This window comes from Oryzias latipes, chromosome 20, assembly GCF_002234675.1.
Source record: "Oryzias latipes chromosome 20, ASM223467v1".
NCBI lineage: Eukaryota > Metazoa > Chordata > Actinopteri > Beloniformes > Adrianichthyidae > Oryzias > Oryzias latipes.
In genome coordinates this window covers 2,197,950-2,211,132 of record NC_019878.2, presented here as the reverse complement: position 1 = coordinate 2,211,132, position 13,183 = coordinate 2,197,950, and the positions used below count along the sequence as shown (strand labels likewise).

Sequence of the window (13,183 nt, the reverse complement as noted above, 5' to 3'; positions counted from 1 at the left end):
AGGGGGAGGAGAGTTAGTCCAGCTTCAAGGGCTAGGTTCCTATTGATGAAGATTTTCCTCAGCACCGGAGTCGATGAGGCCGGATATGGATCGGGACCAGGAACCAAAAGAGAGAGTGACCAGGAATTCAATTCTAGCTGGGGTTTGAGAGTCAGAGACAGCGCCCTTCAGTGTCCCCATGATCACTGAAGGGCTCTCTCTTTTGGCTTGAGGGGGAAGACTGCCACTTGGTGATTTTTACTGCCACAGTAAAAACATTCTCCTCTTGTCCGACGCTCATCTCTTTCCTTTGGTGTTAAACGCGTCCTACCAAGCTGCATCGGTTCCTCAGGGGTTAATGAGTGAGCAGGAATATCGGCAGAAGAAAAAACAGAAGGGGGCGTGACCGGACGTGACGTGGGTCTCGGGAAGGCCAGCTGGGACTTGTAGTTTCGAGAGCTGCGGCGCTCGCGGAGGCGGTTATCAGTTCGAATGGAAAGTGTAATCAAAGACTCAAGGGAGTCCGGTTTATCATAATGCAATAGTTCATCTTTGATTGAATCTGTTAATCCGTTATAGAACACTTCCTGTAGGGCTCGCATGTCCCAACCTGCTTCCGTGGCTAAGATGCGGAAGTCAACGGATTACTCAGCCACAGAGCGTCTCTCCTGTCGGAGACTGAGCAGTTTCCTGGAGGAGTCGTGGTATTTTTCTGGCGTTTCAAACACTTGTTTGAAATGCCCCCAAAAGGCTTGAAAAGATAATGGAGCGGAGCTGCGATTAGCCAGGAAGGCTTCTGCCCATTCCAGAGCCCGACCTTGCAATAAACCAATGACGAAGGCGATCTTGGCTTCATCCAAGGAATACGTGGCAGACTGTTGCGAGAAGACCAGAGTGCATTGCAGGAGAAAACCACGACAGGAAAATGGATCCGGGTTAGGAATACGTGCTTCATGTATGGGCGAGGAACTCACAGGAGGCGGCTGAGGAGGAGGAGCAGCTGAAGCCAAAGGTAAGTGCGTCGCGTCTGCGATGGTCTGAAGCAGAGATTGGAGTTGTGCTAGTTGCTGCGAGATGGTCTGTTGATTGTTTGACAGAGCGTCGATCATCTGTCCTTGTCGGTCCAGGGTGGAGGCATGGGTAGACAGAGTCTGATTAATGGGGTCTGTGCCTGCTGGGTCCATAATGGTCAGTCCGTTCTGTTAGAGTTCATGAGGCTGGACCCAGAAGCAGGACAGAACAGAGATGGTTGGTGAGAAAGAGTTTTTAATCAGTCCCAGTGGTAGGGGGAAGTTCTGGCTTAGACGGCTGGATCCTGGACGGCAGATGAGACCAAAGGTGTGGAGGATGCTGGAGGCAATGTCTGAAGGAAACTGATTAACAGTGAATTAGGATTCTTGGCATAGGCATGAGCATAGGCATAGAAATGGTTTTGACAAGGTCTAGAGTTTAGCATAGGTCAGTACTCTACCGCTGAGAGCAGACGGACTGGCATCGGCTGGAAAGTGAGGAGTCCATAAATAGGCTGAAGGTTGACGAGGAGACTGGAAACAGGTGAGGCGATTCTTCCCCGGTAGGAGTGGGAGGAGCTCATAATCCTAACAATAGAAGGTTTTTCACCATTTTTTTGGCTACAGTTCAGAAAGGCAGCAAACAAATCTTCCCCATCCTCAACAACTCCAAATGCAGACTCGAGCTGAGCAACATATGCGTTGGGAAGTGAGTCTATGCCGAGGGGCTTTACTACATCAGTAGCAGGAGTTATTAAGCTCTCAAGGATCTTTCGCACTTTCTGGTTGTTGGTTAAGTACGGATCACTAATTAGAAGATCAGCCTGAGTGCGCCAGGTTTCATAGTCAACTTCTTCGTTTAGGCAGGGGTATGCGCCCAGAAAAAGTCCGAAGTCTGGGATGAGAAGAGGACTGTAGTGGGGCTGACTCACTGCGAATGACATGCTCAACAATCACTTTTTGAAGGTGTGGGGGGTTCACAATACCTTCATCAATGGGGGCAGAGCTAGCTTGAAAGCTAGGTGAAGGTGCACTAGAAACACGTGGAACTGACAAGGGTGTGGCTGTCACACTCGGAGCACTGGAGGTGGTAGGTGAGGTGTATTCAGTACCTCTGCTACCTTGTAGCTCATCCTGAAGCGCTTTTAAAAACCCTGCTCGGCTGTTTCCTGCAACTGCCTCAAGTTCATCCAAATAGCGTTTAGCTAACCGCCTCCCCAGCTCTTCTTCATATATTCCCCGCACAGTTCTAACATGCCATGCCACATTTGGGTCATTTGGGCTGGGTATCTTACCCAAAACTATTGGATCAATCTTGGTGATGGCGCTGTCAGTTGAATATTCTATCAAGACTCTTCCCCGCACCCCGTTCTCCTCATCTGGGATCCTGACAACACAAGAAATATTGCCATTGACAGAAAACACTTGTTCAACTTCCTCATCAGTGTAAATGTCTTCAATGCCAGTGACTAAGAGGGTTTTCTGCCCATCCACGCTAAAACGATCACACAGATCCATTATCTGTCTACTTCTTGAAACAGAGAAAAGAGTGAATTGTGGGTAGGTGAAGCAACTAGCTATTGCATTCCTCCTGGCTGGCTCGACACTTTTATGTAACCCTGCCTACCTGGATAACCCTAGGTGGGAGGTCAACTAAGCTCGCACGGTGAACTTCTTTCTTTATACTCAAGGTTTGTGGAGGAGGAATGCGGTAGTAGATACTAATTACCCTTCCGACCCACAATAACACACTTGACACAGATCAAATTGTATAAAGGAAAAATATTCTATATTCAGACTTTTTTCAAGTTATTCAGTACACATTCTTTCAAGGAAATAAAATGTTGACATCAACATATAAATTGAGAACAAAAAATAAATTATGGGTGTGGTGTGGAAAAAGAAATAAGACAATGAAAGAACCGAAAAATTAATCAATCACAACATAGAATAATATTCAGTATTTCTTAATAAATCACCGTTGGATCCAACAATACCTGAAATGGTAACTGAATACAAATACCTTGTATGGAGTAAAGTCCTTAAATTCTGAGATCTCAGAAGAAAAAGTAGAAAAAACTGAAAAAGACTCCAGTAATGGAGCGGGGGGGAATAAGAAGTGCACTTAGAAAAATTGAAAAAATAATACTTGCACGTCCTGAGACGGGAAATTAAGCTTTACCACTCCTTTGGTTTCGAAGCTGTGAGTCTGGGTAAATCAGGTGAGCTTGAGTTCAGGTGGAGCCACAGCAAAAGTGTGAATTCTGCGTAGATCCGGAGGAATGCGGTCCACTCCTTGAAGCACATGGAAAAAACCAGCCTTCACACATGTGTAAGGTAGTTAGCCAACTCAAGTTTTTCTTCTTGCAGTATCCTCAAAAATAATATCTTGCACATTCCTACTCCTCAACATTAACAAGGCAATTGTGCTTTTTTGTTAAATAGAAATTCTCATTAAAGTAAACACAGAACATAAAATAAACATTTCTCTACTTGGCTCCGTGTACGCACGCTAGCTTGCTAGCTTGTAAGCTTGCTAACTCGGCCAGCTTATTCAACATCAACTGAAAACAACTTTCAACTCACCAAGATATCTTTTCATTCAAACACACTCTGTCTTGAATCCTTAAACCGATTTTCCAGTGTCTGGATCACTGCCAAGCTGCATATGATTTTTTCAAGGAGCACGATGTCTCGTCATCTAGCAGTGTCGTCGCAGATCAAAGAAAAACAATGAGAAGAAGCTTCCTCCTTCCTTGAACTTTAGGAAACGTCTTTCAAAAAGGGTGTCTCCCCCTAGTGTCTGAGTAAGGGTACTGTACATAAGATGTATGAGTGAACATCTAAACTTAAACAGGGTTACAATCACATTAGTCCTGTGCTCAGGTCTCTGCACTGGCTCCCTGCACCTCAAAGAATAGACTTCAAAGCAGCTCTGCTTGTGTACAAGTCTCTCCATGGCCGAGCACCAAAGTACATCTCTGGCATGTTAGTGCCATATAAACCATCTCGTACTCTGAGGACCTCAGGGGCCGGCCTCCTGTTGATTCCCAGAGTCAGAACTAAACAAGGGGAATCAGCGTTTCAATATTCTGCAGCTAAAATCTGGAACAGCCTCCCTGAAGTCGTAAGACAGGCCTCTTCTGTGTTCATGTTCAAATCTATACTTAAAACATTTCTGTTTAGCCGTGTATATGACTGAAAGTTCCTATCTGCACTTTTCTTTCCTTTCCTTCCTTTATTTTTAAATCAATTTTCAAATTTTTTTCGTGCTCAACGTAAATTTTACGTTGATTATTTCTATGATGTATTGTGGAGCCGGTTTAGCTCGTGCTGATTTGTGGCGCCTTCTGTCCGTGAAACCAGGGTTCAAATCCGGGCTGCTCCTTGTTCCCTTCTCTACTTCTGTGCCCGTCCCAAATCCGGTTGCTTTGAGAAGGTTGGGTCAGGAAGGGCATCCGGCGTAAAAACATTGCCAAGTTTACCATGCGACTTGTTCGCTGTGGCAACCCCTGATGGGAAAAGCCGAAAGAGAAAGAAGAAGATTTCTATAATGTATTGTGATTTTAATGCATTTTTCTGTTTTGTGAAGCACCTTGAATTACTTTGGGTACGAATTGTGCTATACAAATAAACTTGCCTTGCCTTGCCTAAATTGTTTCATCTATGTTGGATAACAACTTGTAAATTTTGGAGGTGAGCTTGGGATTCTTAAGGTCAATGAAATGTGTTACTGTAAGGGGAGGGTCTAGGTCTATTTGGGTCAGGCAGTATTTAGTGCTTATAGCTGATTTAAGCTGCTGATATTCTAGAAATTTGTTTATATTAATTCCATAGGTTGAGGATAACGTTGAGAGGGACATAACTGTTCTATTCTGAATTATATGCTGGAACTGCTGGATTCCTTTGTTCTTCCATGAAGCAAAATTAATCATTTTTTTGTTAATTAAAATGTCAGGGTTGTTCCCAATGGGGGTAAGTTTACATGGAAATAATGTGAGGTTGTTTTTTTTTTAACCCTTGTGCTATCTTAGATGGTCTAGTTACATGGGATAGGTGTTACATTACAACATCAAAGGTGAGCTTTCAGCATTAGATACATTCATCCTCAGAGGTTTAAGGATTGTTACACCGGTTTCTGTGAGACCCATTCTATTTACACCTGCCAATGAGAGTCATTAAGGAATTGTGCGCACTAAACAGCGCTTGAGGGACCTTTATTAATGGCCAGAGATGGACTCCCAACCAAGTGCAGGCTGCTATAGCCTCATGTGTGATTTGTCAGACTAATGACAAAACTGCCCAATCACATCCTGCTCCCCTGCAGCCTGTTTCACTTCCTGATGGACCATTGAAGAAGCTGGGAGATGACATTGTTGGTACTTTTGAGACAGCTGACCCTACCTGCAGATTTGCCATCACGCTGATTACTATTACTACTAAGTGGCCTGAACTTACTTTTTCACCTACTGCTACCGCTAATGATGGCATTCGGTTCTTGTATAGTGTTTTTAGTCGACATGGCAAACCTGAAAACATAGTCACTGATAATGGTACACAGTTTACCTCTCATGTTTTCGCCTCTTTTCTGTATCCAGACTGCAATTCAGCAGTCCCTACCTTGGACAGAGACTGTGACAGACTGGCTCCAGGTGTACCATGAGCTCCACATGCAACCACTTTCATTTCTCCTTATGAACCACTCTACAGCAGGAAGATGTGAACCAAACTCGACAGTCTTCCAATACCCCCTGCTGTTTCTCCTTTGAATAATGTAGCACGTTATTCAGCTCAAAACCAGCAGAGCACTATGCAACGTTACACCAACGCTAGACATGGTGCACATAGACCATCCTTTCTGCCATTAGAGAAAGTGCGAATAAGAAAACCATATCCTGTTGCTAAAGCACACCCCAGGTTTACTGCTGCTGCAGCTGTGGAGAGGGCCAAAGGTACAAACTCATTCCCACTCAGTGACAGGAGGATATGGAACGCTACACATATTGCTCGTCTTCCTGAGGTGACTGAACAAAATTGCTACTCGATCATCGCATACTGCTGACACTTCTCCAGCTACATAGAAACCAGTCCGTGCTAAAAGCCCAGATGGCGTAAGGACTATGTAGTGTAATCAATCGTTTTTAGCTGAATGTTCAGTAAATTTCAGATTTTCAAGTCATAGTTACTCATAGAGCAGAGAAACGACATGTTACAGATTTTGTTTACTGGTTTAATACTTATTATTTTGAGTGAGTGACTCGGATACTAAAGATGAAATGGGATGTAAGATGAGAAGATGAGGAAGTGGAGGAAAGGATAAAAATGGAGAACTGTTGTTGAACGTAAATAAAGCTTTTTGTTAACCAACAACGTTCGTCTTCTTACGCCTGAACACTACCCATCCATCCATCCATCCATCCATCCATCCATCCATCCATCCATCCACCTTCAAAACCTGCTGTATCCCTTTAAGGGTAACAGGGTTGCTGGAGTCAAACCAGCTGTGGTTGGGTAATGGCAAAGTACACCCTGAACAGATCACCACAACCACACTCACACACACACCCACACACACACACACACACACACACACACACACACTCACCTAATGACAATGTAAAAATCACCAACTATCCTAAGAAGCATGTTTCAGTCAGACAACTCATGCAGTAATAATATTATTTATTTTCACATCTTTGTTTGCATTTCACATTCCTTTAACTCTGCATTTCACATTCCTTTAACTCTGCATTTCACATTCCTTTAACTTTGCATTTCACATTCCTCTAGTTGGCATTTCACATTCCTTTAGTCGGCATTACAGATTCTTTTAGTTTGGCATGAGACAAATTTCCATAAACTTTTGGGTAATAACTACCCCTAACAGAGCTCACAGGTGGAAGCCGGGGAGGAGGATGGGGCGACAAACACAGTGCTTCAGTAAAGAAGGATGAACAGCTTACACACCTGTTGATTAACTGAACCACCCTAGGGGAGTAACCGAAGTAAACGCCTGCCTGAGTTATCTGCCCAAAATTGCTCCTAAGGTTGGTCACTTCAGTCAGACAACTCATGCAGTAATAATAATAATGAAGTGTGTTACAGAGGCATCCCATATTCAGACTTACAAGTATGACTGCTATGTGTGACCCGGCACCTTTGACCGTAGGGCCGCTCCCGTTCGAGTACAGTGCCACAAAGGGAACACACTGTCTATGTGTGACCCGGCACCATTGACAATTGGGCCGCTCCCGTTCGATAACAACGCCAAGAAGGGAACTAACTATCTAGTGGATCTGCTATATGTGACCCGGCACAATGGATCGTTGGGCCACTCCCTTTAGAGTACAGCGCCAAACACCAACCTACAGGTTGGTGTTTGGCGGCACAATTTAACATTCAAATTTGAAGCTTTCACTGGCATAATATGATAAAGCTTAAGTGAAATCCATAATTTAGAAGCTTCCATCTGTGAACTATGAGCGAGCTAAACGATATGATTATGATGCTTCCATCCGGCACACTATGATACGAGCTTAAGTAACCTCCAATTTCGATCGCCTTTGCATATCGTAACACAGCTTGAGAACATCCTAATTTGAAGGCTTCCACCTGGCAATATAGTTTCCAAACATTTATAATCCAAGATTTTGTATGCCATTCCGATGCTAACATATTGGTTCATTCAAGTAAGAAACTCATTGAAACTCGGATGAGGTTTACCACCCCTTCACTTTCAGTGCAAAGTAGCTACGTGGTGTGCAGTCGTCGTTGCAGCTCCAGATCAAGGAGTGCAGGGACAAGGATCTGCAGGGAAGCTGCCGGACGAGCAGAGACTGTGGAACTTGGAAGCCATCCGACTTTGTCGAGGGTTTTACATCATCCGCCAGAAACTGAATTGCTGACCGGGGAGTAGGGGTCGCAGGCTCAGAAAGTGATGCATAGATAAAGACAAAGCAGTATTAGTCTTGGCAATGAATATATAAATAATTTAGAACTGATTGCTTATGATAAAGGGAATAAAAGTGCTTTTAAGAACAACTCTGTGAAGGTGAAATCAAGTAGTGAGTTTAAAGAGAAGGTTCTATTTGTGTATTCATCTCACCATAGAAAACCATCAGAGCACAGATTCCAACAAGAAATGACATTTAATATGGAACCTGCCGTAATATTACCAAAACAATTTTTTTTACAAACACCAATGGTAAGAGAGAAGTAACCTTTCGTCAGTTCCGGAGGGACGCACCTTAAGCAGGCCATCGAGGAGCAAGCGAATAGAAGGGTAACCAAGGTCCAAGGAGATTACGTAGATGAGGAAGGTTGCCATCCCACGTAGCAATGGACGGCAGCTCGGCTGGATTTGATGGTATGTTTTTGATATCGTTGGTTTCCAAATAGGTGGAAAACAAGAGCACAGAGAACTTAAATATTAATTAGCAAAGGGGTGCCTTGATACCGCAATGAAGAACAATTTGAGATTGATGAGGGATCATAGGTTCTGATAGTATTTAAACTGGCTGAACCTTGTGCATTTAGAGGCAGATGACAACAAGTCTCTAAATGGAGATACTCTTAGTCGAGTGTCATCTGCTTGAAGCAGGGCAGACTGAGGATTGGCTTACTGACACAAATCTTTAACTCTTAGAACTGAAGCTGGAGATCGTCAGTGATCATTTCTACAGCCAGGATTAAAGTAGCTCGTAATGAAAGTTATTTATACACTAAATTATGTCAAAGGATGACGCATTAACTATTTATCATTGCACTTCTTAAAACAACCTTTGTTGTGCAGAATCTCCACAGCTGAATTCTCTCAGAACCACATGATCCGTAAATGGACTATTAGAGCTGTACATTTGGGTTAACGACCAAAATTTCCGGCAGCCGGACATTCATAAACCAGACTTCATAAAACTTTTTTCTCCCACACAAACAGAGGGCGCAGCCTCAGAAAACAAGTGGAGGGAGACCGAAGACCTGAAACAAACATCCTTATAACAATACCACTTCAAGCATCAAGAAAAAGAGACCAGAAACGCAAGACAGAAACATCCAGAACAACAGAAACAAGGAAGTCCAGGAATGAACTACCCAGAACAAGTAAACAAGATGACGGATGACAGTGGGGAATAACGCACATAGCAAAATTCAAGTGGCCCAACAGTGACAAAATCTTATTTATAACACCAAAGATCGAATAAACGTGTGCTGCACAAACGTGAGAGATGACATAGTGGCAGAGAGGCATGCATAAATAAACCAGAGATCTAGAGAAATAAATCTGTCATGGTGCCTCTGTCAGCTATCCTCCCCCTCCCCTCTCTGCTTGGCCACTGATTCATTCCAGCTGCGTCCACTCATCTCATCAACCCGCCAGACCTGCTTAAGGAGCGCCAGGACCAGAATTCAACGCCAGTTCGTTGCCCCTGATGGTGCTAGTTTGGTCTCTTTCAAGTTTTCTCGTTATGTATCTTTTCTCACGTATAAACTCAAGTCTTTCTATGTCCAGGACCTTCATATCCCACGAGTGGACGCACGTATTCACTTCTGCCTAAGCGGAGATTTCCTGAAGTTACCTACCTGCCTCAGCTCAAGCCTCAGCTCAAGCCACAGCCGAACCTCCAGCGACGCCACGGGCCAGAGTCAAACCCCCAGCCTCGTCAAGATCCAGCGTCTCGTCTGGAGTTGCCGCCGAGCCGTCCGACTCTTCTGGAGCCATCACCGAGCCCAAAGACTCGCCTCGGATCACCGACGGTCCTTCGTTCTTGCCGACCCCCCTGCCACAACAAGACAACTCAACCACCGGAACAATTAACCCAATTATTTACCTTTACTCACCTCCTGTCTTCCTTCCGGACAAAATCCAGATGGGCGGAGGGCCATACATCTCACTTAAATAAGTGAAAACCGAGATTCGAAAACAAGTCACAACTATGGAGTTGCAAAAGAGCGGTGACAAGGAGGAAAATAGAACACAGAGAAAACATCAAGAAGATGCAAAACAAAGGGGAGACCATAGGATTAAACCAGGTCCAACACAGGGCTTCAGTGGAATGAGGTCGAAAACATGATCAATACGACAGCTGAAAGGTAAACTGATACATAACACTTCGAGCCCAACCTAAGCCAGAAGACGCCACTGGGAGGAATGGAGAGGCAGAACAGTGGGAAAATCAACAAAATCCGCCTCCCCCAGCCATGCACTGCGGCCGGTGGAATTAATCATAGAGATGGCATGGTCGGCCAAAGTGCAAAAACAAAACCGGAAAGATCACGAAGAATTAGGCTGCTTATGCCCAATGGACGAACCGAGGCGCCGACAGTTCTCACATAATCGTGTCAAACATGAAAACGTCCGAGTGACCAACTTAGAGCTGACTCAAAAAACGATCACATAGCCCCACACACAAACCTGCCATAAATCCCTAAATCAACCAGAGAGAAAATAACAAAACATCTGTGAGGTTGAGAAGACAGGGCCACGTACAAACTGACACATTCACAATGGGGCTGGTGTGAGTTCCCCGAAGGCTAGGGCTGGACTCCCTGGGGAACACAGAGCTGGGTGGCTGTCCACAAACCAGCCAGCTCCAAGGGAGAAACGGTGGAGCAGAACCAGACAACTGAGCATGCAGTCTCTCCGTCTGTCTCGCGGGGAGACGGACGCAGTCATGATGACACGAGGATCGCTGTTTCCGGACCAAGCGAAATAGAATGAGAAAGGACCCACAGACGCTGCATACAGAGACCAATGATAAGGAAAATGTCCACAGATGAGACAGGTCCATAGACTGACCAATCCAAAATGCATGTCAAACTATTAAATGTACACAGCTTTAACAGAAAAGAAACAAAAAACAAAGAGCCACCACAACAAAGCCAGCACCGAATGATGCCCCACACAGCAGAAACCGGACCTGGTTTTGAAGGAAACGCACCATGTACTTATAACAAAAGAACTGCAAGTCCCAGGGTCCTTAGGGGCGTGACGTCGCTGATGACTGAGTCGAGCAGGAAACAGAACCCGGTAAAACAACACAGAAGCATGTAAGATGGCAACTGACACCAAGAGATTCCGGCGATCACGGCACTCAAGAAGGCCAACACATCTCCCGCTCGATCGCCACTGACAATCCGAATACTGCAGGAAGCTTACTCTGCAGATACGCACCGGAGACACGAGGACCGCCGCGCCGAGAGATGCGCCGGGACAGCAGTTAGCAGAAAAAGGAGGGGCAGACGCGGGGAGACGGACGTCCACACACCATAAGAAGGGGGATCAACAATCCGAAAGAACGGGGGGAGGACACCATGACGCTGAAAATGAGAAGGAGAACAGCGAGCATGGACAACCGGCAACAAATGCAGTACTGCAGTAAAGAAGGATGAACAGCTTACACACCTGGACTTAAAGAGGACGCTGAACAGGTGAGTTGATTAACTGAACCACCCTAGGGGAGTAACCGAATAAACGCCTGCCTAAGTTATCTGCCCGAAACGCTCCCAAGGTCGCGCACTTCTGGACAGTGGGTTGAAAACCAGAGTGTCTGCAGAAAACCCACACATGCATGAGGAGAACATGCAAAATCCACCCAGAAACAAACAGCAGGGATTTGAACCAGGACCTTCTCACTGTGAGGCCAGAATGCTACATCTGTGCTATTTGAATCAATATTTCCTCTTTTTTCCAAAAGAGAATCAGTTTGTTTGATTAAAAACCAGCTTTGATCCAAACAACAACCATGTGTGATAAAAAGTGAGATTCTCTTCTATTCTGATCTTTTAGAATCATTCTCTATTCTCTTCAGAAACTTCGGCACATTTTCTGCTCACTGTCTCTTTTTCACATTGATTCCAAACTAGAAAGAAACTTGTAAGCTGGATGAAACCTGAACCAGAAGTTGTTCAGTGGTTTGTGTTTCCAGTTTGGATGAAAAGATTTTCAGAAAATCAATGTTTAGTTTTTCAATGGAAGACTTGAGTCCAAATATTCCTGATGGTCCAACATTTTCTCCTGGATCAAACACAAGCTGGGATTCTGCTCTGCTTTGACACTTTCAACACATCCATCCATCTTTCTTTCTGTCTTTTCTGCACTTTTGCAGCTCAGCTCCATTTCAGTCCTTTTTCATCTTCTGGAGACTCTGGAGCCTCAAAGTCAGAGCAGCTGAAACTCAAAGACTGTTGAGGAAAAATGAAGCTGAACTGCAGTCATGAAGCTGATGGGAGGGTTTGTTGAAAGCAGGCCCACAGAACTGCAGCTGACCTCTATCACCTAAAGGTCATCTGCTAGATCTGCATTTCTGATTCTGCTGTCTGAGCAAAAACTGAACACAAACCTGTGAGCAAGGCAGCAAACAGACACACTTACAGGATTATCTCTGTGTTTGAGGCCACTGATGAAACTTCAGCAGCTTTTCTCTGAGCTGTAACAGAGAAGAGGACACACACATTAGTGTTTAACACAAAGACGTGCACAGACACGTGCACTAACACACATGGATGTAAATTCTCAGCTGGGATGTTCATCTCTGAGCTCATTTCTAAATGTCAGACAGACTCTGCACACAATAAAGAAACTAATCATCTTCTTGTTGCTCTTCATCACCTGACCTTCATGTCTTCCTCACACAGAGCAGTCCTAAATATACAAACTCTCACCTCCTCAACTTTATTTTGAAAATCACTGATCTACAGCAACTTCCTCAACGGCTAAACAACAGCAGGATTTGAGGAACTTTACCGTTTCTTCTTCTTCTTCTGCAGAAAAACACCAGAGCGATTACAACAGCAGAGATCCCAATAACTGTTAACACTATGATGATGGTGACATGAGGATTGTCTGAAACAGAAAGCAGTTATCTGGTTCAAAAAGGAGATTTTATTCTTTAAAACTGTGAAACATGAAAGAACATTTAGAGGAAAGTTGACAGAAAATCTTCTGCAGCTAAACGTTGCCGTCTTTGGTAACTTCTTACTCAGCATCATGTTTTCATGTGAACTCAATCTAAATGTTGCTGCAAGTTTCAAAGTAAAACACAATCACAAAGACGGGACGAGTTCTGACAGACTTCATGTTGATCACGTTCTGATGTCTGGAACATGGGAGCAATTTCTCTGAAACATCAAGTCTAAATGTCTGACAGCCTGAAGCAAAGACACTGTGATGTTTGCACACAGCCTCCTGCCTCCAT

At 44.4% G+C, this 13,183-nt stretch overlaps 2 long non-coding RNA genes across 3 annotated transcripts; both read right to left on the bottom strand.

The window, feature by feature from the left end:
- Positions 1 to 930: 930 nt before the first annotated feature.
- On the bottom strand, positions 931 to 3,916 carry LOC105357488. Its single transcript, XR_002288596.1, has 3 exons — positions 2,285 to 3,916; positions 1,451 to 1,577; positions 931 to 1,342 (listed from the first exon to the last, which is right to left on the bottom strand). It is a non-coding gene; the product is annotated as an uncharacterized LOC105357488 (long non-coding RNA).
- Positions 3,917 to 6,806: 2,890 nt separating this feature from the next.
- Positions 6,807 to 12,835, bottom strand: LOC111946668. 2 transcript variants are annotated; one of them, XR_002872392.1, is made up of 4 exons: positions 12,733 to 12,835; positions 12,361 to 12,415; positions 9,570 to 9,766; positions 6,807 to 8,343 (listed from the first exon to the last, which is right to left on the bottom strand). It is a non-coding gene; the product is annotated as an uncharacterized LOC111946668 (long non-coding RNA). The 2 variants fall into 2 exon arrangements; XR_002872391.1 differs by having other exon boundaries at positions 9,570 to 12,415.
- Positions 12,836 to 13,183: the final 348 nt, after the last annotated feature.